This window comes from Papaver somniferum, chromosome 1 (assembly GCF_003573695.1).
Source record: "Papaver somniferum cultivar HN1 chromosome 1, ASM357369v1, whole genome shotgun sequence".
NCBI lineage: Eukaryota > Viridiplantae > Streptophyta > Magnoliopsida > Ranunculales > Papaveraceae > Papaver > Papaver somniferum.
This window is the reverse complement of record NC_039358.1, coordinates 96,491,863-96,518,368: the sequence shown is the minus strand read 5'-3', so window position 1 is coordinate 96,518,368 and position 26,506 is coordinate 96,491,863.

The window sequence follows — 26,506 nt, the reverse complement described above, 5'->3', positions numbered from 1 at the left end:
TAACCAAATGGTTAGCCATATGAGCACTTTCATGTCAACCATATTCATCTTAACCATAACTAGTTCAAATGACTCAAGAGAACTAGTTAGAGAGTTGTTCAATTTCTTAGATCTCATACAAGTATATAAGACACAATCGAAAAAAAAGCGATTTGATTCACTCAAATCAATTCATGAACTTTATAGCCATAGTTTCCAAGTATGCATTCCTTAGTTTATATAAGTTTAGGTTCACGAATAATCGTTTTTTGAAACTAACCCACTTAAGTACGCATACTGGTACGCGGACTTAAGTACCCGGAATAAGTTTGTTTTCAGTTCACAAACTCCAACAGAAATTCACGGGATGTGAACTTCCGACAGTGCGCGTACTGGTATGCGGACTTCAGTTCCGGTTTTCCTGAGCAGCAAAGTACGCATACTTTGGTTCAAGGAATAATGACTTACACACGTATGAGTTATCACACAATGTTTATATCTTTTCTAGGTTATATTCTAAAGTCTCATTTCAATCATTGAAACATTCTTAGAGGATGTTATATAGTTGTTGTTCACAACCTATTTTTCGTCAAAGCGATTTTCAAGTAATTGAAACTAATATGACTTTCGTCATTAGTAAAGATGAACTTGGCCAAAGCGAAAGTTTACCAATACATATTTCGAGAAATAGATAAGCGAGATAAACTCGGCTTGAAATATCAAATGTGTATAATCATAGTCTTTATAGCAATACGACTTTTGTCTCAAGATAGGAGATAGAGTAGATAGACTTTTGAATGATAGATAAGTTCAAGTCTCCACATACCTTTTAGTCGATGAAGTTCCACCAGTTCCTTGAGTAGTTCTTCGTCTTTGTATGATGATAGCCATGGAGTCTAGATCTCAACTACACTTTCTAACCTAGTTCGAGACTTAGCTAATAGTAGACTATAAATTAAGACTTATAGTTTTGATCACTAACATTGACAAACATGCTTGAGATAGCAACGCATGCGATTTCGACTGAGCAGTGCTCTAACACCTTCTTCTTTGTTTTTCTTTTTGTTTCCCTTTTTCTTCGGTGGATTACGCCGTTATTTTGAACTGTATAGTTCTTATGCGATCATCATGGTTACTTTAATCAATGGTTCTCGCCATTTTTTCAACTGTGAAGTTTCTTTGGTGATCGCCATCATCGTCTCCGCCTTATTTTTACTGTTTTCGCCGGTTTTTTACCAGTGTAAGTTATGATTCTTTTCTTCTGTTTATTCTTTATAGTGCTGATAAGAGACCGATGAGAACTCCGAGCACTAGTCGTTCTTCCGGCATGTCTGATGCCGCTTTCTTGGAGACAGTGAAGACTAAGCATGGTCTTCAGAGATTTCAAGTTACCTTTTCTACTACGGAGGGTCAAGCCGGCATCTTGACAAAGAAACTCTTTGAGGATAATCCCTGTGGTCCCAACGAGATCATCGTGGCGGTGTGTCAGCTTGATGCTGGGCTTCGCCTTTCTCTGTATTGCCCATTAGATTCCTTTCAGTACGAGGTACTTTGTCAACTTAGCCCCCAACGAGGTATATTTCAACCCAAGGAAGACTTTTATAGGATCTCCCGAGAATGCTCAATGAAGTCAAGGCAAGGTTATTGAACACGAGTTGAATGAGTTCGTCCCTTCTCAGATGGATTTGTATACGCCTGCGATTTTTGTGGAGAACTATTGGTGTCAATAGTCCGATACCTTTGAGGGATTTGGAGTTGGAATTTATAGATCTCGGCGACCTCTCCGAGGTCCTGCTCTTACGTTCGATTTGGATCCTCTCAATCCCAGCAATCTTACACTTTGCAAGACTCATGATCCCAAGTGGTTTTTATCTCCTATTCACATTGTGGGGCCTTATATTTTTGGCTGGGATGAAATTGGTAATGTTCTTCTTGGGATTCCCGAGATGCATAGTCATCTACCACCTTACAGACCACGGGAGCTTAAATGGGACCCTCCTGGTAGGCGTTCATCACAAACTGCTCGAGCTATTGAGGATGCTAAGGTAGAAAATATTGTCTTATTTTTTTAACGTATATATACCTTGCCCCTGTTTTATGCCTTAGCATCTGATTTTGTTTGATTGTTTTGGCAGAGGAGGAGGGTTGATAATGGTTCCGGGCCATCTACTGCTCCTATGGAGGTTGGAGAACGTGCTCTGGATGTCGATATTGGTGCTCTTTTTAGTGAGAATGAGGTGGTGGATCTTGGTGATGCATTTTTTGATGATCTTGACCAAACCTTGTTGGATGATCCTATCAATCCCGATGGCACTGCTACCTTATCAGATGTGAGGATGCCCCAGGTGAGTAGTCTCGCTGATAAGGGTTCTCTTCCCACTGCAGGTGCTCGGGTTGAGGGTGGTGTTGGTGATATTGTTCCTGTGATTCCAAGTGGTGGTGGTGTTGGTACTGGCGTACCAAGTACTTTTGCTGGTGGTTTTCCTTCTGCTCCAAAAATTCCTTCTAGTTCGTCTTCCACCGTTTTTGGTGGGGGTTCCGAGGTGATGAAGATGTTGTACTCGGATCAGTATTCTCGGTTGAGTGAAGACGAGCAAGCTCGTATTTTAACTTCTTTGTCTAAGTCCGCTCAGCATCAGCTTGTGCAGGAGATATGTATTAAAACTTGACTATATTTGTAATAATATGTAGTTAATTATTGCCCCAGTTAAAGCTTTTCTAACTGGTGATGTTGTCTGATTTACTAGAGCAACAATCTGAGGGTTGGTATGTTGTCCGAGACTCGTGTTGCTAGGAAGCGAGCTAGGGATGTAGAGCACGAGAACCAAAATCTGCGTCTCGCTGTGGAAATGTCTAAGCAAGAAGCCTTGTCCTATCGCCAGGATAAGAAAGAGTTGGAAGGTATTTATTTTCTCCTGTGTCTAAGTTTTTCGTCTCCATAATAAGTTATAGAGTTCTGAATTAATCCCTCTATTGGTAGCCACTGTCAAACGTTTGGAGGAGAAGATAGATAATATTGGTCATAGGCATGCCAGGGAACTTTGCAACCTAAAGCTCGATGTGAGCTCTCTTCAGTGCAAGATTGATTCCTTGGAACATGGAAATGCACAACTTTGGACGGATGTGGATGTACACCGAGATCGCATTGTTGAACTTCGTGCGATGTTAGATAAAGTTAAGCAGGTGGTTGTAGCTCGCTCGGATGAGATCAAGCTTCTCCGAACTCAAAAGGATGGGCTCATTGAGTAGCAATCCAACCATATGCCTCTGCTAGCGCAGGCAGAGGATGATAGAGAAGAGCTAATCCGTCATAAGCGATATTTTATCCAGCTTGAAAAGGAGCGCGATAGACACATGTTATCGTGCCAGGCTGGTGATGCTGCCATAAATCCTGTTGAAGCACATATTGGCGCTTTAGATAATCAAAAGGCCCAAGTGGGACAAACCTTAGCCTCTGTTTTAATTGAACTTAAAGGTTGCTAATTTTGATTTTATATACTTCATTCTTTTTGCGTTTTATTTTAGGCTAACTGTCTCCATTTGCTTATCTTGCAGAGGCTCGTAAGCGTAATGTAGAGTTGGAGAGGCAGTTGGAAGAAGTGAAGGGATCAAAGTAAAGTCTTGATGAGCAACTAAATGAATTGGTGAGTCACCATGAGGAAGAGCTGGAGGCTGGACGTGCTGATAAGCATAAGAAGATGAGAAATCTTCATGCGGAGTACAAGATCATGATGACAAATGCATGTAAGGCTGCCATCCTTCGTGAGCGTCAAAGAGTTGTTGCGGATGCTGCTGCGAATTATGTGATTCCGCCTCCTCTTGCTGAGCCCGAGTCCGAGCAAGTTGCTCCTGATACTGCCGAGGGAGAGGATCAGATGGACACTTATCAAGGTTCTCCTGGCGATGGACAATCTTAAATTTGTCAATTCTCCTGCTCGTATAGGCCTTGCCTTTTAAGAATTATTTATTTTATTCTTTTTGTGTTTAAGCCTCGTACTATTTTCGAGGGGATGTTTGAAAACATTATTTGCTTGGTAAGTTCTCACGCTTGTTGCGAGGCCTTGTTTAATTGGTTTGATTAGTCAGCATGCTAACCAAGTACTCTTCTGTATTGGAGGCATTATTTTGTTACTCATATTTTGGTAAGTCCTCATATGTTGGAGGCAATGATACTTTCTTTTGAAGTAGTTGTTTATTTGGATGATTATTTCTTTTGTTAAATTCATCATATGATGTGTTTATTCTTATGGCTCTGGGGGGAGGTTTTGTGCATGCTATCGGTCCAACCATGGGTGACAAATCCAAGGAGTGATCAGTTCCTTAATCGGATAGGGCATCTCTTACGGTGTTGTACTTTGAGTATAGCACATTTCCCTTCCTGCCTTAGTCTGATGCCTTTATGGGCTTGGTTTTTTAATAGTGTCCAGTTTAGGTTACACTTGCCCCTGGGGTTAAGTGATCAGTTATTTGAGTCACTTGCTTATTAACCATTGCTTGGAGGGAAATATCTCGGTCAAGTGATTCTTGCCTTAGCCAAAGGAAAGTACCTTGATTCTGGATATCTCTTGGTATGGCAGGACATCATCCGATTTCATGATCGTGATGGCATTACCTTTGGTCTATTTTCGTCTTAGGTATCTTAGGGTGTCCCCCGATTCATCTTGCTTCATTTGGATAGATGGCATTGTCGTAGGTCCGTGTCCGTCTCGGGAAGCTTAGGTATTTTACCCGCATCATTCATTGTATAATAGAAGGTGTGGATAGCATCGTGCCATAATCTTGATGGGCTTTTGTTGTAATGCACATGTGGTATGATTATTCTATATGCAAATGAAAGAAAAAATAAGGCGAAAAATGAAGGCAAAAAATTACACAAATAAAAGAAATATTCAATGGAAATAAATGTGCAAAAGGAGTAATTTCATTATTCTCAAAAGAGGGTTTATAAACCCTTAGTACATTCGAGTAAGATTCCATGACCTTTTAACAAGTAGAGATTGAAACCCTATTTTCATAGCTTGATCTTCTAAGCATTAGGTTGTTTAAGCATTGTATTGCTTGAGGTACTTAATGTTCCATGGGCGTTCTAATTCTTCCCCATTGGATTTGAGAAATCTGTATGCTCCATCACATTCCTTGGCGATGACTATAAGTGGTCCTTCCCAGATGGGAGAAAATTTTCCTGACTCGCGCCGGTATGGCGGGATCTTGCGCCAGATTTTGTCGCCTGGACTAAATTGCCTCTGATGAACACGTTTGTTGTATTCTCGGGCTATCCTATGATGGTAATTTTTTTTTCTGAAGAGCTGCTACTCGGTTTTCCTCGAGATCGTCTAACTTAGCGAGTATCATGTCCGAGCTTAGGTTCTTTTCCCAAGCCTCGGTCTTAGTTGGAGGGATCATCGCTTAAGTTGGCATGATCGCTTCCGTTCCATAGGTGAGAGAGAAGGGAGTCATCCCTGTTTCTTTTCTTCGAGTGGCCCGATAGACCCATTGAACATTGTGTGCTTACACCATCTAGCCCTATGTCCATCCAGCTTCGTTTTGAGCATGTCAGCGATGGTTTCGTTAGTGGCCTCTGTTTGATCATTACTCTCGGGGTAGATGAGTGTGGATTTAATCTTTCTGACCTTGAAGCAGTTAAAGAGGAGGTCCATGTCTTTCCCTCAGAGTTGTCCCCCATTATTTGATACGATGGTGGCTGGGATCTCGAAGCGGCACATGACGTGCTCGAAAAGGAATTTAATGACACCACGGCCTCTGGTGTGCCTGAGGGCTGATGCTTTCACCCATTTGGTGAAGTAACCTGTGGTCACGATTAAATATTTTCGTTGCCTGTATCAGCTCGTAGGGGTCCAACGATGTCGACTCCCCACTTGGATAATGTCCAAGGGCTTAGTACAGATTTTAAATCCATTGAAGGGGCATGTCTTCGTTTACCAATTTTTTGGCATTCTGTGCGAAGTAGTTCATTTGCATAGTCTTGTGGAAGTTTAATCCTGACGATCATGTCGCCTATATATACCTCTAGGGTTTTACATGTCCAGCAGTCGGACATTTTCTCCACCATTCTCTGGTAAGTCGTGCTAGCGTTTTTTAGTCCGAATGGTATCTTAGTGTAACAGTATATACCTCAGGGAGTGAAGAAGGCAGTATGCTCTTGGTCTTCCTCGGCAAGTGGGATTTGGTTATAACCCGAATACCCGTCCATTAGGGACAATGGTCCATATCCGAACGCTGCTTCTACGAGCTGATCAATACTGGGGAGTGGAAAGCTATCCTTTGCACATGCTTTATTAAGATCGCTGAAATCAATGCAAATTCGCACTCCTCCGTTTTTCTTTGGTACTATCACCATGTTAGATATCCATATCGGATATTGTACTTCTCGGATGACTCCTGATGCCTCCATCTTCTTTAGTTCTTTTTGAATTTCCTCGTGATACTCCGGCGCCACCTTGCGCATCTTTTGCCTCATGGGCTTGTGTTGCGGATCAATCTTCAAGTAGTGACAACAGAATTATATATCTATTCCAGGAATATCTTCCATTCGCCATGCAAAGACACCATAATATTCTTTTAGTAATCGCACTAATTTTTCTTCTTCCTCTTTGTTAAGGAGAGTTCCAATCTTAACCATACCCGGATTTTCGGGTGTTCTGATATTTACCTCCCCTATAGGCTCCGAGGCCGAGTAGTTGGACTTAATATATCCAACATCGGAGAGGTTCTGTAATTGCAATAAGGGCTCCATAGGTGAATCCGAGATTGGGACATTGACCGAGGCTGGTACATTATCCGAGCGCCTCGCTTCGTTTGTTGTTGTTATGTATGCATCGATTTCAGTCCGAATTTTAGCATTCTTGTCCCTTTCTTCTTTGCTTTTGGGGAATTTACTCTGTTCTCGCCATTTTGTACGTTCATGTTGTAACAGTACTTGGCTTCTCCTGAGTATCCTATGATCTCTGCGATCTCATCGGGTGTTGGAAACCTAAGTATCTGATGATAGGTCGAGGCAACTCCTTTGATCCTATGGACTATGGATCGTCCCACAATGGTTGTGTAGGATGAAAGTACATCCACTACACAGAAAGTGGCTAGGGTGAGGATTTTTCCTACATGGATTTCTAAGGTAACCCCGCCCATCAGTCGGGTCGACGAGCCATTGAAGCCAAATATATTATAGGTAGATGGTATTAGACACTCGTCTCTGAGACCCATTTGTTTGAATGTCTCGTAGAATAAGATTTCGATGAAACTTCCTTCGTCTATCAGTATCTTAGGCATGGCCCATGACAATACCTTAGGCTTTTCTTCCTCGTCTTCGTGTTCGGGGAGCGCGATAGCCATCATAACTACCAGTGGATCGTTGTGGTTTCGTCCTCCATCAGGTGCCTCAGAGGCTGAGAAGCTGATAGGCATTTTCATCCACTCATGCATGAGAGGTTCTTATGCAACACTGAAGACTTCGTCGCCTTCGAAGTTTCGCTTGTGAATTCGTCCTGTTGTTTTGGGGGTAAAAACTGATTATGTTGTTTTTGGTAAATTTGGGGTGTTGATGAGAAATGAATTCAAACCCTAAACAATGCACTGCACGGGAGTACTTTTAGATTCGAGAGATCAATCTGTAAGAATCTGGCCTAAACCAAGAAATGGTCATTCCAGATTCAATTTGGTCACAAAGTGAAGGAGAAGGGGTTGATTTTAGGGAGGGAAGCGAAGAAGGTGTTTGAGATCAGAATGTTGAATTATGAAGGTGTGGCTGTTTATGACTTGTATCAGAATGTGGAACTGGCTTGTAGAATGTAAGCTATCAGTTCTTGGTGTTTTCTAGATACTGTGTTGATAACACTTGTGTTCCATTGAAATATGTTGAAATCCTATTTATACAAGTCATTGAACGCACGCCCTGATCTCATAGGAAGTGGAGGTGATCAAGCAGTGGAGAAGTGGGGTTATGTAAAGAGTGGTGATCACCACGTTTCCATTATGAGGGAGAACTGATCACACTTTCACCCACTACTCCCATTGTTGTTAACCGTCCGTCTTTCCTGACACTTTCTCGTAATGGGCGTGTTGCACGCCGTACGTTGTAAACCGCCAGACCAATACTCCAGTGAGTATCCCCCAGTTTGTGACATGTTTGATGTCTCGAGTAAATGGGTAAAGACGTGGGACTTGCCGCTGAAAGCAGCACGTAGCGCTTTAGGTTAAATAACTAAGTTATTTGTGAAGTCGATATTCATGAAATGTTGTATGTATTCGATGCACGTAAAGCATCGCTTTTAAACAAGCAACTCCAAATAATCGATGTGCATGAAGCATCGTTGTTTTAGAGCTCGACCGAATCAGTCACAGATTGAGCGTCTCAAAATGAGCACGACCGCCCTTTTTCAGGGAGTTGGTGGGTGCTACGCACGCATCCCAAGAAGTGGCCGATCAGTTCCTATAGGAGAGCGGCGACTAGTAGCCATTCTAAAATCCTATCGGTCGATCCAAGTTAGATCTGGACCGCTTAAATCGGCTAGCCAAGCTGAGTGTCTGAGGTGATTTGCGGCAGTTAATGATTGCTGTTGAATTTCATGCAAGCAGCACAACTAGTTACCTTTGGGCGATCGTTTGGGATTCCTATGAGCTAGTTGTTTCTTGGCCGATTGTCCCTCATGAAAGAAGAGTGGATGGTGATCAAACAACATCTTGTTGGTCACCTGAAATCGAATCTAGGTCGGTCAACTCGTCTGGAGAATTTGGACGGCGGAGATGATTTGCGGCAGTTGCATACTGCCGTGAATGTAATTTTAGGGTTTAGGGGACGTGCGTCCAACCCTATTTTGGATGATCGATTGAAAACGCTGGGCGTTGATTTGAGCAGGACGATCAGCCTTATGCAAAGGCGGGATGTCAGTGAACGCGCTGACATATTTTGTGTCGCCTGGAATTGAATCTAAGCCACTTACTTTTGATGGAAAAGATGGACGATCATGATCGATTTGCGATAGTTGTATGATATCGCAACCCATATTAGGGTTTTAAAGTCGTGTGGCCATCCTACTTTGGGCCCACGATTTTGGGCGTCATCACCCTGTTAGAGAATATTCGATCGCTTGACACAATAGCCGAGCCGCTAGTGAATGTATCTGCATCCTAAACGTTGAGCGAGATCGAATCTAGGTCGTCCGACTAGGCTGGCGTAGATGGGCGTCCATGATCGATTTGCGATAATAACATATTGCCGCAAACACAAATTAGGGTTTTGAAACGGCCACGTCCATCCTAGTTCGATCGATCGACTTGAAGCATTATGGTATTGTCGCGGATAAGTCGATCGACCAAGGGAAGAGTTGGGTCGCCAATGAACATGCCGGCACTTCCTTAAGCGTTTGTAGGAAAATCTAAGCCTTCCAACTAGGCTGGCAAAGTTGGACGATTGGGATATTTCTGAGATCGTTTTGGTCGGTCTAGCTCGTTCGAGATATCCTCTTCAACAATGCTATCACCCATTTTTGGGGTTGGCGTTCAATGACATTGAAGCATGTTAGATGAAGTCCGACCGGTCGGGGTATTAGTGGGCCCGCCGACGGTCATCGCGATGATCACCTATTTCTGCCAGGGCTTGGCTAGGCTTGTTGAATTGTGCAGCTGAATTGTGTGGTCGTGATCATTTTGAGACTGATATGGACAGTCTAGAGTTCCCTTAAGGAATTTAAACATGTTCGATCGAGCTATCTTTAATTAAAAGTACGTCGATACGAAAATCTCACAGAGTGATGTAGCCTGTGTGGGTTTTTTCATGCAGATCTCAATACTGGCACTTCGGGAGATTCATGCCACTCTGCTGAGAGTGAACACTTAATCATCATGTCATGTCAATAAGGAGAGTTCGACTGGGAACATAGCATATGCAAATACTAGGCAAGTCATGCATTAGTTGGTAATGCTGGCAAAAATAGAATTCACAGAATATTTGGGATTGCTAATACGCGCACCATTCTGAGTGAATTTCATATATATATATTGAATTGCTCAATGAGAGAGGAAGGTTTTTGCACTCGTTACTCTTCAAATGGCTTTACCCCTTGCAGGGTGACAACGCATTGAATACTGGTTTTACGATTATAACCATGAACTAAAAACCACCATCAACATTAAGTCCCATGCTTAGCACGTAATGGTTACACTATTATGGGGTAAACACTAGATGGTGACAAATAAAGGTAAAACATATGAGAAAAAGTTAGATGTTACCAGGAGAGATGGGTCGTCCTGTCCTTGGAACATGTCACGTTCAAGAGGCGTCCAGGTAAACGTTCTCCTAGCATGATGTCAATTGGCCTCAGGTAGATTAGGCATACTGTTGGTTGGGATCTCAAACTGCATTCCTAGTCCCTTGTACATCTGAGTATCGTTCGAGAGCGTGTCCAAGCTTTCCTGGCTTCGGTTAGCATGGAGGAAAAGTGGAGGCGCGATGAAGCATCTCAGCTAACAAGTGCTAGGGCTGAAAGGTTTGTTTCCCGGCTAAAGTGAAGGAGGGTGGAGCATAACATGAACTCCTGGATAAACATGAATACCCTTTTCATGACGACGTCATAATCCTCAACTCTGATGTGGACGATCCCTATCATGAGGAATATCCTTAAAAGGCTGCTGAAGCAGTTTCTGAAAAAGATGTTGAAGCAGCTCAAGAGAATGTTGAAACGGCTTCCGGATAGGATGTTGAAGCAGCTCCGGAGAGGACTCTAGTGAAGGTGCCATTGGACGTGGCGTTGATGACACCTCTTTGATGTTTAGTAGTCTTATTTCATGTGGCTGGATCCAGGGCTTGATCGAATAATAATCCCTCATTCATGCTCGAAACTTTAGACGTAGCGCTCCTCGGTAAGGTTATAGTAGAGCCTGTGTACATGATTTTGCAATATAAGCTCTTCCATTCTTTTGTTTGACATTCCCCTTGCAGACTACACGCTTCTTGAAGATTTGTGGCGTGCCGGCTAGGTAGGTAGACGGATGGACATTGTGCCGCGAATCTTTAAGGAATTCTTTCCAAGCGACATCTTTTGAACCGTCTTCTGAATCTTGGATGGTTGTACAGAATGGGATGCGATGAGCAGTCCCCAATTACACTTCAGAATCGATGGTATGGATGGACACGTGAAAATATCTCCGATTTGTACTTTGGAGTCTTTGATGCAGATGCACGTCTTCATGTTGAGAATATTCTGCGGCTCGTAAAGCTTCAACAATGATGATTGCTGATATTAGAAATAAACCGATTGAGGAACGTGAAGGCATCCTGTGCTGGCAGTCCCCAAGTGTAATTATCCCGAGCTTATTTTCTCTTGAAAGACGTACTTCCATTGGATTTGCTGGTAAGGTGTTGAAGGGGCTTCCACCTCTGAAGAGAGCGCTGAAGTGGCTTCGAGAGAGAGTGTTGATGCGGCTTCGGGAGAGAGAGCGTTGAAGCGTCTTGTGGAGAGAGCGTTGAAGCGGCTTCTGGTGGAGAGAGCGTTGAAGCGGCTTCTGGAGAGAGCGTTGAAGAGGCTTCAGGAGAGAGAGCGTTGAAGCGGCTTCTTCTGGAGAGAGCGTACGTTGAAGCGGCTTACGGAGTGTGCGTTGAAGCGGCTTCTGGAGAGAGAGCATTAAAGCGGCTTCAGGAGAGAGCGTACGTTGAAGCGGCTTCTTTTGGAGAGAGCGTTGAAGCGGCTTCTTGAGAGAACGTTGAAGCGTCTTCTTGAGAGAGAGCGTTGAAGAAGCTTCTTCTAGAGAGAGCGTTGAAGCGGCTTCAGGAGAGAGTGTGCGTTGAAGCGGCTTCTGGAGAGAGAGCGTTGAAACGGCTTCTGGAGAGAGAGCGTTGAAGCGACTTCAGGAGAGAGAGCGTGCGTTGAAGCGGCTTCTGGAGAGAATTCCAGTGAGGGCGCTCTTAACCTTTGATTTCTAAAAATGAATTCTTCTCATTCTTTTGAGGCGATATGATAAGGCAGATGTGAAGACGACACACAAATAATGCTGGCCGGCAAGTCGTGTTTTCTTCTCATGGGAAAGAATACCGTTTTTATTGTAACATCTCGACTCATGCAACGCTCTCTTCTGGTAATTCGAAATAGGGGAGATAACAATAATGGTTAAGGATTCGACCAACCTTCAGTTTGATTTTCCTTTGCAAATTACATGCTTCTTGATTGACCATCTCTCTTATGTTGAAGAAGTCCTTGACTGACGGCGAAGGAATTCCGTGCTGAGCCTCAGTCCTCAGTTCACGTGGTTCTATCCTGTATGGTCGATGGGTTGACCATGATGAGGGTATCACCCTTTTGCATCCGCGTTGATGACTATGTACAAAACCAGTTGGATGGAGCTTGGATGGCTACGATCAAGATTCTTGACAGGAACGAGTTATGACTATATGCACAAACCTTGGCAGTGACGAGTGGTGGTTACGACCATGGATCTTGAAAGGAAGAAACGACAGCTACGAGCACGGACCTTGGTCGGTCACGACCATGAATATTGACGGGCTTTAATAAATCACGCATGCGAGGTTATTCTCCCTTCTTTATTTTTTTGGTGAAGCAGGTCTTCCCTGATTTCATGTGTGCGGAAACTCGCCTATTATTGTTTGCATAAATGCTCCATCATGGTCTGTACGGTTTCGTATACGGAGTCCCCAGGAACTATGCAACTCCTGACGGGAAGAGGGTCTATGCGAACTCCCTCACTGCCTAATTGAAGTTCTCCTGCATCTGTGGTAATAACAATATTTGGGATTTGCCATTTGTTCCTGAGTTGGTGGGCGCCTGATAGGATGTAGTTTGATGGCATCATCTTGAATCTATACTTCCAGGATTTCAATCACTTCATCGATCGGGAACGGGAATTTTGGAGCAGCATCTCCAGTTTCTTGTTGTTGTGCAGGAGTCTTTAGTCGCGGCCTTTCGGGATGGGGCCATCTGATGCGCTGGTGCTACACGTTTGAGTTGTTGTTCTGCAACTGGAGATTTTCTCTTTCCTTCTACAGTCACCACGCTTACAGAGGGTTGAGTGTTGTATTTTTTGTTGATGAGACGTCTGTTTCCTCGAATCTCACATGTATCTTCATTCCTGGTGGGCCTAATTCCTTCCAACAAGGCTGGTGCTGTTGTAGCCAACCGCTTAGCAGCTTTATGAAGTTCAGAGAACGTCTGGAACCGCAGGTTCTCCAGTAAAGCGCGATAGACAGGTGCCATGCCATTAATGCACAATTCTAATAATTGATGTTCAGTCACATTTGGATCATAGTGCTTGAATCCAATTGACTATACGGTTTGGTGTAATGTTGTTGTACCAGGTGTACGCTCTCCCGGTAAGTGACTTTGAGAACTCTTTCAGGCGGAGGACATGATTGTATTCGTGCTCTTCTAATGGATCCAGAAAATGAGAGATGTGTTCACGAGCATTACCAGTTCCGCCATAAAGGGAAAATTGAGGACATGAGTATCCTCTCGGAAGAGGAACTCTTTGCATATCAGGAGGATACGGAGATTGATGCTGGTGCATGTCCACCTAGTTTTCCTTGCTTCGATTTTTGAGGAGACGCTCCAGATCCTCACGTGTGATGAAGTTGGACGGATGATTCCTTTCTCTTGAGCGCTCAGGAGCAACACAAACTTCCTCATCCATGAATGTACGCTCTGTTGAAGTGCTTGCGCCAAAAGTGTTGAAAGTACTCTTTATTTGGTCCACGGGATGACACGGCTCTTGTGGTAGTCGTTCGGTTAGCGTCTTGAGGAAAGTGAGTACCTCTTTCTGAGTTGTGGCCATGTCTGTCTAAGCCTTAGCGAGAACTTCTTGTCTTTCCATCAAATCGAAAATGGTAATAGGGTGTTGGCCTCATCTGGCTCCTCCAGTCTCTCGTCCTGATGGGGGGTGGCAGTAGCTCTAGTAACAACCAGGGGCGTTACGCTCGAAGAAACATTGGGAGTGGCGGCAGCGGCTCTGGCTCTGGTGATTTGAGGTGTCACGCCTAAGGGAATATTTCCTGCGCCGTTGGTGTTGGTGGTTGAGGATGTAGTGCCACGAGACGCGTTGATCATGCTGGTAGGCGGTACAGTGGTGTCACCGGCAGAAATGTTAACACCAGGGGTGTTGTCAGCGCCAGTAATATCGGGATTTGTCGCTGATCCCGACCTAAGATCCACCATCTTGAATTTGAGAAAAATTGTAATGAAATTTTGAAAATTGATCTTGTAACCGAGAGATTAATCTCCAACTGTGGTCGCCAATTGTTTTGGGGGTAAAAACTGATTATGTTGTTTTTGGTAAATTTAGGTGTGTTGATGAGAAATGAATTCAAACCCTAAACAATGCACTGCACGGGAGTACTTTTAGATTCGAGAGATCAATCTGTAAGACTCTGGCCTAAACCAAAAAATGGCAGTTCCAGATTCAATTTGGTCACAAAGTGAAGGAGAAGGGGTTGATTTTAGGGAGGGAAGCGAAGAAGGTGTTTGAGATCAGAATGTTGAATTATGAAGGTGTGGCTGTTTATGACTTGTATCAGAATGTGGAACTGGCTTGTAGAATGTAAGCTATCAGTTCTTGGTGTTTTCTAGATACTGTGCTGATAACACTTGTGTTCCATTGAAATAGGTTGAAATCCTATTTATACAAGTCATTGAACGCACACCCTGATCTCATAGGAAGTGGAGGTGATCAAGCAGTGGAGAAGTGGGGTTATGTAAAGAGTGGTGATCACCACGTTTCCATTATGAGGGAGAACTGATCACACTTTCACCCACTACTCCCATTGCTGTTAACCGTCCGTCTTTCCTGACACTTTCTCGTAAAACCAAATTTAATGCGCTGACATCCTGCAAAGAGTAAAGCCGTTTGAAGAAATTCAATAAATACACAAAATTCACCCAGAATGGTGCATGCAACAACAATCCCAAATATTCTGTGAATTTTTAGCATTATTAATTAATGCATGAATTGCCTAGTATTTTCCATGCTATGTTCTCAGCCGAACTCTCTTTATTGACATGACATGACGACTGAGTGTTCACTCTCAGCAGAGTAGCATGAATCTTCGTGCCAATATTGAGACATGCATGAAATACTCAGACATGTTGCATCACTCTCTGACAAAGAGGGTCTCACATCGACGCGCTTTAGTTATCCCGATCGAGCATGCTTAACTTCCTTAAGGAAAATCTGGATTGTCCGTATCAATCTCAGAAACGATCAAGACCACGCAAGTTGACCGCATAATTTAACCAGCCTAGACGAACCCTAGCAGGAGCAGGATATCACCGTGATGACCACCAGCGGGCCTATTTATGCCCTAGCTGGTCGAACATTACACTTTACTTCCCAGCGTGCCACGCTGCTTTGAAAGAAGCTCGAACGAGCAAGACTGCTTAAGACAGTCTCAAACCAATCGTGACCGTCCAACGTCACTATCCTGATTGGACAGCTTAGATCGCACCATGAAAGAGGAAAGAGGGGCTAACACGCACATTGGCGGGCCCACTCTATCCCTGCCTGATCGGTTTTCTCACGACTTAGCCCTAGAGCAACGAACGCTTGCTCGAAGTGTGGCTCACGTGATGCTTAAAGGGTCGCGGAAATCCCACTAGAGTCTCAAATTGATCTTAACCATCCAACTTAGCCAACATGTTTGGATGGCTTAGATCGCGCCTAGGACCATCAGGGAGGTGCACATATGTTCACCGCCAGCCCAACGTGGGCCCCACACGGTTGGTTTCTCCAAAGGGGAAGCGTGACTTGCCAAACCGTTTGGACGAAGTCATGTATACTTGACTGTTTCAAAACCCTAATTAGGGTTTGCGGCGTTGCATAACTTCCGTAGTTCGATCACAACCATCCATCTCCGCAAGCTTGGATGAAGGTAGTGGATATAGACTAAAGAGGTCCATAGAGCGTCAACATGATCACTGCGGGCCCACTTGTGCGTGTGACCGGCCGACCAAGGTTGACCATGGCAAGATGCCTAGAAACGCGCGCCCAAAGGTGGCATGCCGTGGCCCCCTAAAATCCTTTGCGGCAACGGATTCCTGCCGCAAACCGATCACGACCACTCACTTTTGATGTTCAAATTGAGTGTCCTAGATCCCACTTTCGTGAGACAAAGCGGTATGGACATGTACACTGGCAAGCCGTCTACAACATGCCCGGTCGGTCCCACCAAAAATGGTATCCATGCTTGAATTTGTTCAAGTAAAAGAGTGATGCTTGCGCACCTCTTAAAAGTCCTAAAATTCTAGCAACGGTCGCAAATGAGCGTCATAAACCATCTCGTCCGTCCAGCTTTGCTAGATTGGTCGAACATCCTAGGTTAAAAGCTAGACGACAATGAAGCATCCTGATGATCACTGTCCGTCACTCTTCCACAGGGAGTGATCTACCAAAGCTGGGCTTGCCTATGCAGCCTCCAAACGATCACTCGAAGATGGTTGGACGTGATGTTATTTTAAGACGCTTGATCCGTAACTTATTCGGTCAAGCTTTAAAACATCGATTCTTCATACATGTTGATTGTTTGCGATGCATTACATGCAACAAACATGCACGATATTGCAAGAATATCAATTATTTAAGTAACTTAGCATCGTATGCAATTTCCTGCAGTGGGTCCCACGATCCACTCATTCGAGACATCAAGCATGTCACAAACTGGGGGATACTTACTGGGGTATTGTTCTGGCGGTTTACAGCGTGCAGCGTGCAACGCGCCATTATAAGAACGTGTCAGGAGGCATGGACGGTTACCGGTGATGGAAGAAATGGGAAAAGACGTGATCGTGTAACAATCACCACTTCTACACGGCCCCACTACTCCATCACTCCACTTCCTCTACTTCCTACGAGATGAGGGTTTGCGCTCAATGACTTGTATAAATAGGTCCTTTGCCTATTTGCACACAAGAGACAAGCACAGAAAAAACCAAGTGTTGTCACAGTATTCAGAAAACACCCAGAACTGATAGCTTTCATTGTGCAAGCCAGTTCATCATTGATACAAGTCATAAATAGCCAACACCTTCACAATATCAACACCTTCTTCGTTTCCTTCCCTAAGATCAACCCCATCTCCTTCACTTTGTGACCGAAGCAAGTCTGGAACGACCATTTCTTGGTTTAGGCCAGAATTGTATAGATTGATCTCTCGAATCGAAAGCACTCCCGTGCAGTGCATTTGTTTAGGGTTTAGATTCGTTTCTAATCCACACACCCAAGTTTACCAAAATCAGTAGAAACAGTTTTCACCCATGAACAATTGGCGACCAAAGTGGGAGATTAATCTCTCGGTTGTGAAGTCAATTTCTTCAATACACAATCCCATTTGGTTGATTCCAAAATGGTCAGTCTTAGGACTTCCCCAACAGCTTCAAATCCTGGTCGAAGTTTTTCCAATGGAGATACTCCCCTTCCCAACGGTATATCTAATGGTGTAGCCAGAAGGATCCCAACATTGACCGAGTTAACACGGGTACATGAGATTCATACGAAGAACATGGAACTGATCAAAGAAGCGATAAACGGCATACTCGATCTCCTCGTCAAGATAACATCAGAGATGAGCGGTCCTATCACGGAGACTTCTACACGGGGGACTGATCCTCCTCAAATCAACAGTTTCACTATGAACCGAATGACAGTGGATCAGGAAGCGACTTCTCTAGTGGAAAGCTTGTGTGAACTTTTACACCTCTCGAAGAATCAGCGGGCGGAGACGTTTGCTGCAATTAACCAGATATCCCTGGACGTGCATTTAACTCCTTCACATCCAGAAGCCTCAAAAACATCAGAGATGTCTGTGAATAATGTTACATTTACAGAGGAAGACATGGTGGCGGAAGAGGGTCACAACCGGGCCCTACACATTACTGCGCGCATCAAGGATTCAGAGTTCAAGAGGGCCCTCATCGACACAGGAGCGTCTTCGAATGTGATTACTCTCAAGACACTCAAGACGACTAAGGTCCGCTCAAGCAAGATCGTACGACAGCCTACCACGATGACAGACTTTGAAAAAAACTAAACCAACACATACGGGTATGTCAATCTGAATTTTTCTGTAGGGCCCATTCAGTCAAAAGTGAAATTCGAAGTCATAGAAAAAGAGCCGGACTACCATATGATACTATGGAGACCGTGGCTTCATGACAATAGGATTTTCCCTCGACGTATCACCAATGCCTGAAGACTATGCTGAATAAAGAAGTCGTTCGTGTCCCTGCATCATTGTCTCCTTAAGCACCAATATGTTGTGCGGAATTGTTTGAACCAAGATAAGCTCTGCAGGGAGAATCATACAAGGTTAATTGCACCCCACTCCCCAAGTGGGCGTCAATCCAGGAAGAGGAACGACTTGTGTCATTGAGGGCTACGCCCCACGATGCATCTTTGCTGACAAGGCGTTCTTCTCCATCCGGTGAAGCCGCGACCCACGTTCACACCAAGAGGGAGTGAACTTTTATGGCGAGCCGTGATCATAAATGGAAGACAGTGTAGCGACGCCGCTATTAGCAATTGGCAGGGGAGACTGTCGCCCAGTCTCTCCGCCCAATGGAATGCTGCAACAACAACGAGCCACAGGAATAGGTGCCAGATGCTCCACGACAGTTGCAAGACGACACCAACTCCATGATTGAACTCGAAATCGTTAATATCGGGAATGAAGAATCTCCCAGGCCTATCTCCATCAGCTCAACTTTTTCCACGGATGAACGCATGAAGCTCGTACAACTTCTCAAAGAATACCAGGACATATTTGCTTAGACATATGAAGAAATGCACGGTTTAGATGAAAAATCGGTCACCCATCATCTACATGTCATACCTGGATCCAAGCCGATCAAACATTCCCCGAGGCAGTTCAGACACGAGAAAAATGGACAGATCAGGTGCTGTGTGGATTTCAGAGACTTGAACAGATGCTGCCCCAAAGATGATTTTCCTCTACCTAACATCGACATGTTAGTGGATGCCACCAGCGGACACGGCGTGTTCTTCTTCATGGATGGATATAGCGGCTACAATCAGATAAGTATGTATGAGCATGACGCGAGTAAGACAACTTTTCGAACTCCTCTCAGATTTTTTTTATACTGTAATGCCATTTGGTTAATGCTGGTGCAACGTATCAACGCGCTATGATGGCAATCTTCCACGACATGGTGAAAGACTACGTGGATGATATAGTAGTCAAATAAAAAGCTCGGGTGGCCCACACAGGAGTCATACGACAAGTGTTCGAAAGGTGACTGCTGAGGGAATGAAAATGGACCCATCCAAGACCCAATCTATCCTCACGATGCTGCATCCGCGAACTGTGAAGGAACTCCAAAGCTTCATGGTCAAGGTGAACTACAGTTTTATACCTGGTTTAGCCCATCTTGTTGCTTCATTCACCCCATTGCTGAAGAAAGGAACAAGTTTCGTCTGGACCGCTTACAACAGGAAGTGTTTCGGAAGATTCAACGAATATTGTCATCTCCAAATCATCATAAAGGGTTCGCCTATTATGTCAGCCCGGACGAGAGCGATCTTGGGACATCTTCAGATCTACTGGAGCCGACACCTCAAGGGAGAAGCCTCAAGAAGATAGTGATGTACGCATCATCATGTCGAGAAAGAATCCGCAGCTTGGGCGAATCACTTTTTCATACTTAAGAGGAATGCTTCAGCGAAACATCGAACGTCCAAATGATTATGTCTAGAGGTACCGAATTCAGGCACTGGAGGGTCACGATCCAAATGTGACTGAACAACAAGTGGTGTAATTGTGCATCAATAGGATGGTACATGTCTATCGTTCTTTGTCGAAGAACCTGCGCTTTTAGACATCCTCTGAACTCCGTGAAGCTCCTAAACGCTCAGTTGCGACAACACCTGCCCTGTTAGAAAGAACAAGCCTGCCAGTAATGAAGAGCCTCATGATGTTCGTGGAAGCATACATCTCACCAACATGCAATACAACTTTCAACTCCAGTACCACATGCACGACTTCCCCAATGATGAAACAACGTCCAAGATATTCCATATCTGTATCGACGACGGAAACATCAATGAGAGACGTTTTCAGAATTTCGTCTCCCGTAGAAGAAGTAGTTGCGTTCCCAAAGGAGTGTGACTGGGGACTGCGTAGCACTGCCCGTCTCAAAGATGGTGAATTTAGAGAGATGCAAGCACGCTATCATTATGACTCCAAGATGTCCAAAGACGAGGATATATTCAAGAGAGAAGACGTATTGTCAAAGACCAGTGATATTCCTGGATGTCTATGAAACGCAACACAGACGTAAAGACGGCCTCATGAACCCAGCGTGACAACCTCTATCAAGTCGAAGGCTCAGTGGATACTCGTGGGCAGGGGACTGTCTCCCTCTTTTTTATTCCATGAGGCAACATCAAGGAAGCTATCGGTTCCATCATTAGCTTCTCCCTCTAATAACGATACAAGCTCTACCACTATATGAAGACTGCCAAGTTCGTACCCGTAGCTATCACGCCTCTTCCTGCCAGTCTCTTCTAATCACAGCCGCTGCTAGGAACCGTTGTTCGTTTGTTGATACCAGTCCCCGAGCTTCACCATAGCAACAACCACTACGGACAGAGTCAAGGACTTATTCAACACAAGAGAGATGGTTAATCAAGGAGCATATAATACGCAAGTGGAGTCAAACTGAAGAAGAAGCCGCTTCAACGCTCCCTCCAGCAGAAGCCGCTTCAACACTCTCTCCAGAAGAAGGCGCTTCAACTCTCTCCAAAAGAAGGCGTTTCAGCTCTCTCGCCATAAGAAGCTGCTTCAACGCTCTATTAAAAAGAAGAAGCCGCTTCAACGCTCTCTCCATAATAAGGAGCTGCTTCAACGCTCTCTCCAGAAGCCGCTTCGACGTTCGCTCCAGAAGCTGCTTCAACACTCTCTCCGGGACCCGCTTCGACGTTCGCTTCAGAAGCCGCTTCAACACGATTTCCGGAAGCTACATCAACGTTCTCTTTGAGAGCTGCTTCAACATCTTTTTTCAGAAATTGCTTCAGCAGCCTTTTAAGGATATTACTCGTGATAGGGGTCGTTCTCATAGAAAAGTGTAGTTGAGCTCAAGGACTTCATGGCGATTCATCATACAACGACGAAGATCTACTCAAGGAACCGTGGAACTTCATCAACAAAAAGGTATACGGAGACTTGAACTTATCTATCACTCAAAAGTCTATCTCTTCTATCTCCTACTTCTTATGAGACAAAAGTCGTATGCTATATAGACTGGATCATACACATTTGATATTTCGAGCCAAGTATATCTCGCCTATCTATATCACGAAATCATGTGTTGGTAAAGCGTTTCACTTTGATCGGGTTTATCTTCACCTAATGACGAAAGTCATATTGTTTCAATCACTTTGAAAATCCCTTTGACGAGAAATAGTGTAACAACTATATAACGTCCTCTAAGAATGTTTCAATGGTTGGAATGAGAGTTTAGGTCTATATAACCAATGATGGATATAAGCATTGTGTGGAAACACATATGTGCATAAGTCCTATTCCTTAATCCGAAGTTTGCGAACTTTGTTGATTGAGAAAAACCGGAGGAATTGGCTTTGCCAAGTCCGAGAACTCAGTCTGCGAACTGACGGGAGTTCTCCTGTCGAGAATTTCTGCTGGTATTTTCCAAAAACCCGTTTGCCTGTTTAGTCCGTGAACTCAGTCCGCGAATCTAGTCAGCGAACTGGCGGAAGTCTCATTGCCGAGATTTTCTGCTGAGTTTGGAAAACTCTGCCGCTTGTCTTAAGTCCTCGAACTTGTTTGCGTACTTGAGTGGGTTATGATCTAAAGATGTGCTCTGAACATGAAACTTAAATTACTAAGGAATGCAGTATGCAAACTATGGCTATAAAGTTCATGAGCCGATTCAATCGAATCGAATCGAATCATCTTTGTTTCAATTGTGTCTTGTGTAGTTACATAATATCTCATAGCAATTGAACAACTCTCTAACTAGTTCATTTGAGTCAATTGAACTAGGTATGGTGAAGAAGAACAAGGTTAATATGAAATGCTCATATGGTTTACCTTTTGGGTTACTATGTTGAACCAACATACACGTACACGTTTGGGCACGGTTTTCACAAACCCAGTAAACGTATATCTCAAGTGTGTGTGACAAGCTAAGTTTTCGATCTAATGGTTGAGAAATATTAGCTTGAATCTAAATCAGGTTTTCATCTAACAGTGAATATTGATTGCTTTGTAACTAAGGAAAAACCCTGATTTGAAGACTATATATAGGAGACATCTAGCATTGGGCAAAACTAATCCCCACACGTCTGTGTGATACTAGTGTGCTCGCTAGATTCGATTCTCCTCTAACTTTTGCTTTTCTTCTCTAAAACCAGGTTAACGACTTAAAGACTTCATTGGGATTGTGAAGCCAGACCGATACTACTTTTATCGTAGTTGTGTGATCTGATCTTGCATCTTCTATCGTACGAGTACAATCTTTGATTGGCTTGAGATCGTGAGAGTTCTCCGATAGGCAAGATAAAGAAGTCACAAACATCTTCGTCTCACTGTTTGTGATTCCTCGACGTCCTTTTGTGTATTCAAGTAAGACTGTTGAGAGGTGATTGATTTATCTAGGCTGTTCTTCGGGAATATTAGACCGGATTATCAATTGGTTCATGTTCACCTTGATTTCATATCTTAAGACGGAACAAAAACCTAGGGTTTTTCTATGGGAGACAGATTTATCATTTGATAGACTTTTCTGTGTGAGACAGATTTGTTTAATATCAAGTCTGCAACATTGGGGTTCAACTATAGTCCAGTCTGAAGTTAGCTTGGAGTAGGCTAGTATCTGTAGCGGCTTAATGCAGTGTGTATTCAATCTTCAATAGGTCCCGGGGTTTTTCTGCATTTGCGGTTTCCTCGTTAACAAAATTTATGGTGTCTGTGTTATTTCATTTTCCGCATTATATTGTTTATCTTTATAATTGAAATAATACAGGTTGTGCATTAAAGGTTAATTGATTGGAGATCCGACCTTTTGGTTGTCGATTTCATTGATTAACACTTGGACATTGGTCTTTGGTACCCTCCAAGTTATTCCTTGTATTTGATAAAGACTCGCTATTGTTTTTAGCTTGAGCAAAAATCAAATCAAGAGAGAGATATTAACTCCTTGAGATACTTTTATCTAGATTGCTGTCTAGTTGATTCTCTAGCAAAATATATCGGAGTTAGTCCATACAGATTGCTAAGCGAAATATTGGGTGGTGTTGTTAGACCCCCACTTTTTCAATTGGTATCAGAGCAGGCAAACACGTTTAAGACTTTAGAAGTCTGTGTTTGTAGCGATCTGACTCTACGGACAAGAGTACTATCTCTGATAAACGCGTCACCAGTAATAAAGATTCTCTCTCGCCTAAATCTATTAAACAGAAAAGTTCAATCTCAAATATAGAGAAACCTTGTGGTTCTACGAGACAGACAAACAATGGCATGAGTGTTCATGATTACCCTTCGAAAGAGACCTTCTCTTCTAATGAATGGGATACAACTGAAGAGTGTAAATTGATTCTAAATCTTGTTAGAATTCAAGCTGTTAGAGTGAATCAATTAAAACACCATGTCAATGCTCTTCTTGGTATTGTAAGAGATTGCAAAGTCCATGGCAACGCTGAAGATCAGTCTTCATGCTTGACTCTTGAGGCCAGCCTCGAAAAGGATGCCTTGGATATTGAACGCCACATGAATAAACTCTTCATTCAAGGATGTTCAAAGCAATCTAATGTACCAAGAACTTATGATGCTTTACATTCAGAAGTAAATACAGATGTTCCTTATGTTTCCTCCAATCATGAACTTGGGACATTCTGTAAAAGAGACAACTCTTCTGACGGTAATATTAAGACTACATCCTCCAATCATTCCTATGATCAAAAGGTATGTCTTGTTTGTGAGACCAAGTGTTCTGTTAGACAGAAGAGAAACTTCAAGTTGAATAAAGACTCCTTAGTTGAACTTCATTACACCATAGATTTGATTCTTAAAGGTGTGACTGACATCCGTATGATTGAGCCAATTGGTTTTCGTACCTATCATGTGTATGCAACCAGGAAAGTCAGTACAGTGAGTTCCTCAAATGTTCAAGGGCAGAATAGACGTCTTATTAAACATCGTCCTAAGGAAGTTCAACGCTTTGTCTCTAAATGCAACATTGTTCCTGTTGAGAAGATCATTCCAGAAGAAAGGAAAATTGATAAGATAAGAAAGGATATTAAAGAGATAATTGTAAGATACAAAGAGATTGTCAACAGATTATCTTCTTCCTCATGTCAAGGCACTTCTGGTAAGAACTCTAACTATGTCTCTTACTTTGACGACAGTAAATTTTATGAAATTTCTCATGTCAAACAGGATCCCTCTCTAAGACTAAGAGGAAAAACAAATTTAACCAAAGACATAAGCCTCGTAATGAGACTGTAGGCTCGTACTTGTGCTAATTAATCACAAGGTTCGAGAACTTACTCATATAAAATCCTGTTGAGTAAGTTGTGTTAAAAACAGGTATACTTGTTGCTTGCATCGGTTAAGTTAAGTTATATTCTCTTATCGTCCATAACTAAACTTGTGTTGACAGATCCGCTAAGATCAAGTATTGGTTAAGTCAAAAGAAAATGTTGCATACTATCTTAAAATTTGTTTTTAGGACCTGTTTTGAAATGTTTGAAGGACTTTATTTCTTGGGTATTTGTTGTACTCGAACGGATTACGTTCTGGCCCGAGTCTACAGTTTATTTGAAACCCTAAATTGTTGTTCCCAAGGATAAAATATCCAACCTCTTAAGGTTACTAGTCACGTACATGTACCTCTGGTGGTTTTTGGATTTTCATAGAATGTCTTCCTCCTTTTCTTGCTATGGTGGTTTCGGAAAAGGATTTCTTGACAAAAGTGTTGAGGTTGATTCCAGGAGGAAGAGAACACTTGTAGATGAAGATCATCCCAATACTTCATGCTTCTTTGCCTATTCTCATGAAGATGTTGAGAAGGATGATATGATCTCTGCTGAAGTTGTTCATGACTTTCTGATTAAAGATTTTTCGTGGTTGTAGTAATGAGGTTCAAACTCACGGACTTGTGGAGGATAATTTTTTAGACTTAATAAATAATTATACAAAAATATTAACAGTTTGGGCGAGAGGTAACCAAAACACTAGATTCCACTATTATGCAAAATTGAATGATAAATATTTCAAAACTCTATTCAATTCTTAAGTCCTCTTTTATCTTTAATTCACTATCAATCATACAGATTCTCAAACATTATTTGTAAACCTTAAGCATAGATTATCAAGAGATTAAACCAAGCATAACCTATCAAACTGAATAACAAATAATTAAGACAATCATTCAAATAATTTAAAACTCTGCAAAAGCAGCGATTGGGTGAATTATATAATTAAATGAAATAGTTACCCATTTATGTTGCATGAATAGCTTCCTCCATTGCCTTGGTTACGAGGGAATTAGTCGCTCATCATGTTGGAAAACCTCTCAAAGAATTTCATTGATGCTCAAAAGTGTTTTACAATGAAGAGAAAAGATAAATAAAAAGTATTAAACAGGATTCTGCGACCCACAGAAGGCGTCCAATATAAACGACACAGAAGAGGTGCTATTGTTACTGAATCCCTAAGACCCACACCTACGACCCACGCTTGTGAGTCTCTTTCACTGTTGATAAACGACTGCTGCTGCGAGTCCGTTCTTCGTGTTCATCAGCAGCAGCAGCAGCAGCAGAAACCGAGTTTGGGAAAACTCGAATTTCTTCTTCTCTGGCTCTCCTCAGCCCCCCAGACTCTCGACCGCCCTTCTACTCGACCCAAGGAGTTAATTTATACCCAACAGCAGCATTTAATCCCTCGCAATAACTCCATATAATTCTCATTTACTCGGGAAAATATTTTTTTTATTTTCTTCACTGTCAGCCAAGATACGATCTTTTCCACCTCTTCTGCCTGCACAAATGAGTTGTAATACTTCCATAAGCCACATACAAACTTTATAAGAGAAGATATCTTCCCCTGTTTGTCCACAAACTTTCCAAATTTAGCTCACAGTGCACCCGATAATATCTTCCCCTGTTTAACTTTGATTTCCTCCCACGGCTTACTTGGCCCATTTTGCTCGATCAAAATGCTTGTACTAACTCTGTCCTGTGAATTCAAGCCCAGCCCAATTGATTTCAGGTGTTGAATCTCGCAAAAACACGTCCAAAAATTCAACTCCAAATCATGCAGACGATAATTAAGTTTCCCGCCAATTTTGGAATTTGAATTTGGGAAGAAAACTGGCCTCCCCCTAATCCTGTACGGGTGTCCCTTTAGCAATTTGGGCTGAAATAGTAATTCTTGGGTGGAAATAGTAATTTTTCTGGGTTCCTCCGGGACATTTCTGGGACGTTTCCGGTGCATTTCTGGGGTGCCTTTAGTACTTTTCTCCGGGGTGTAAATCATCACTTT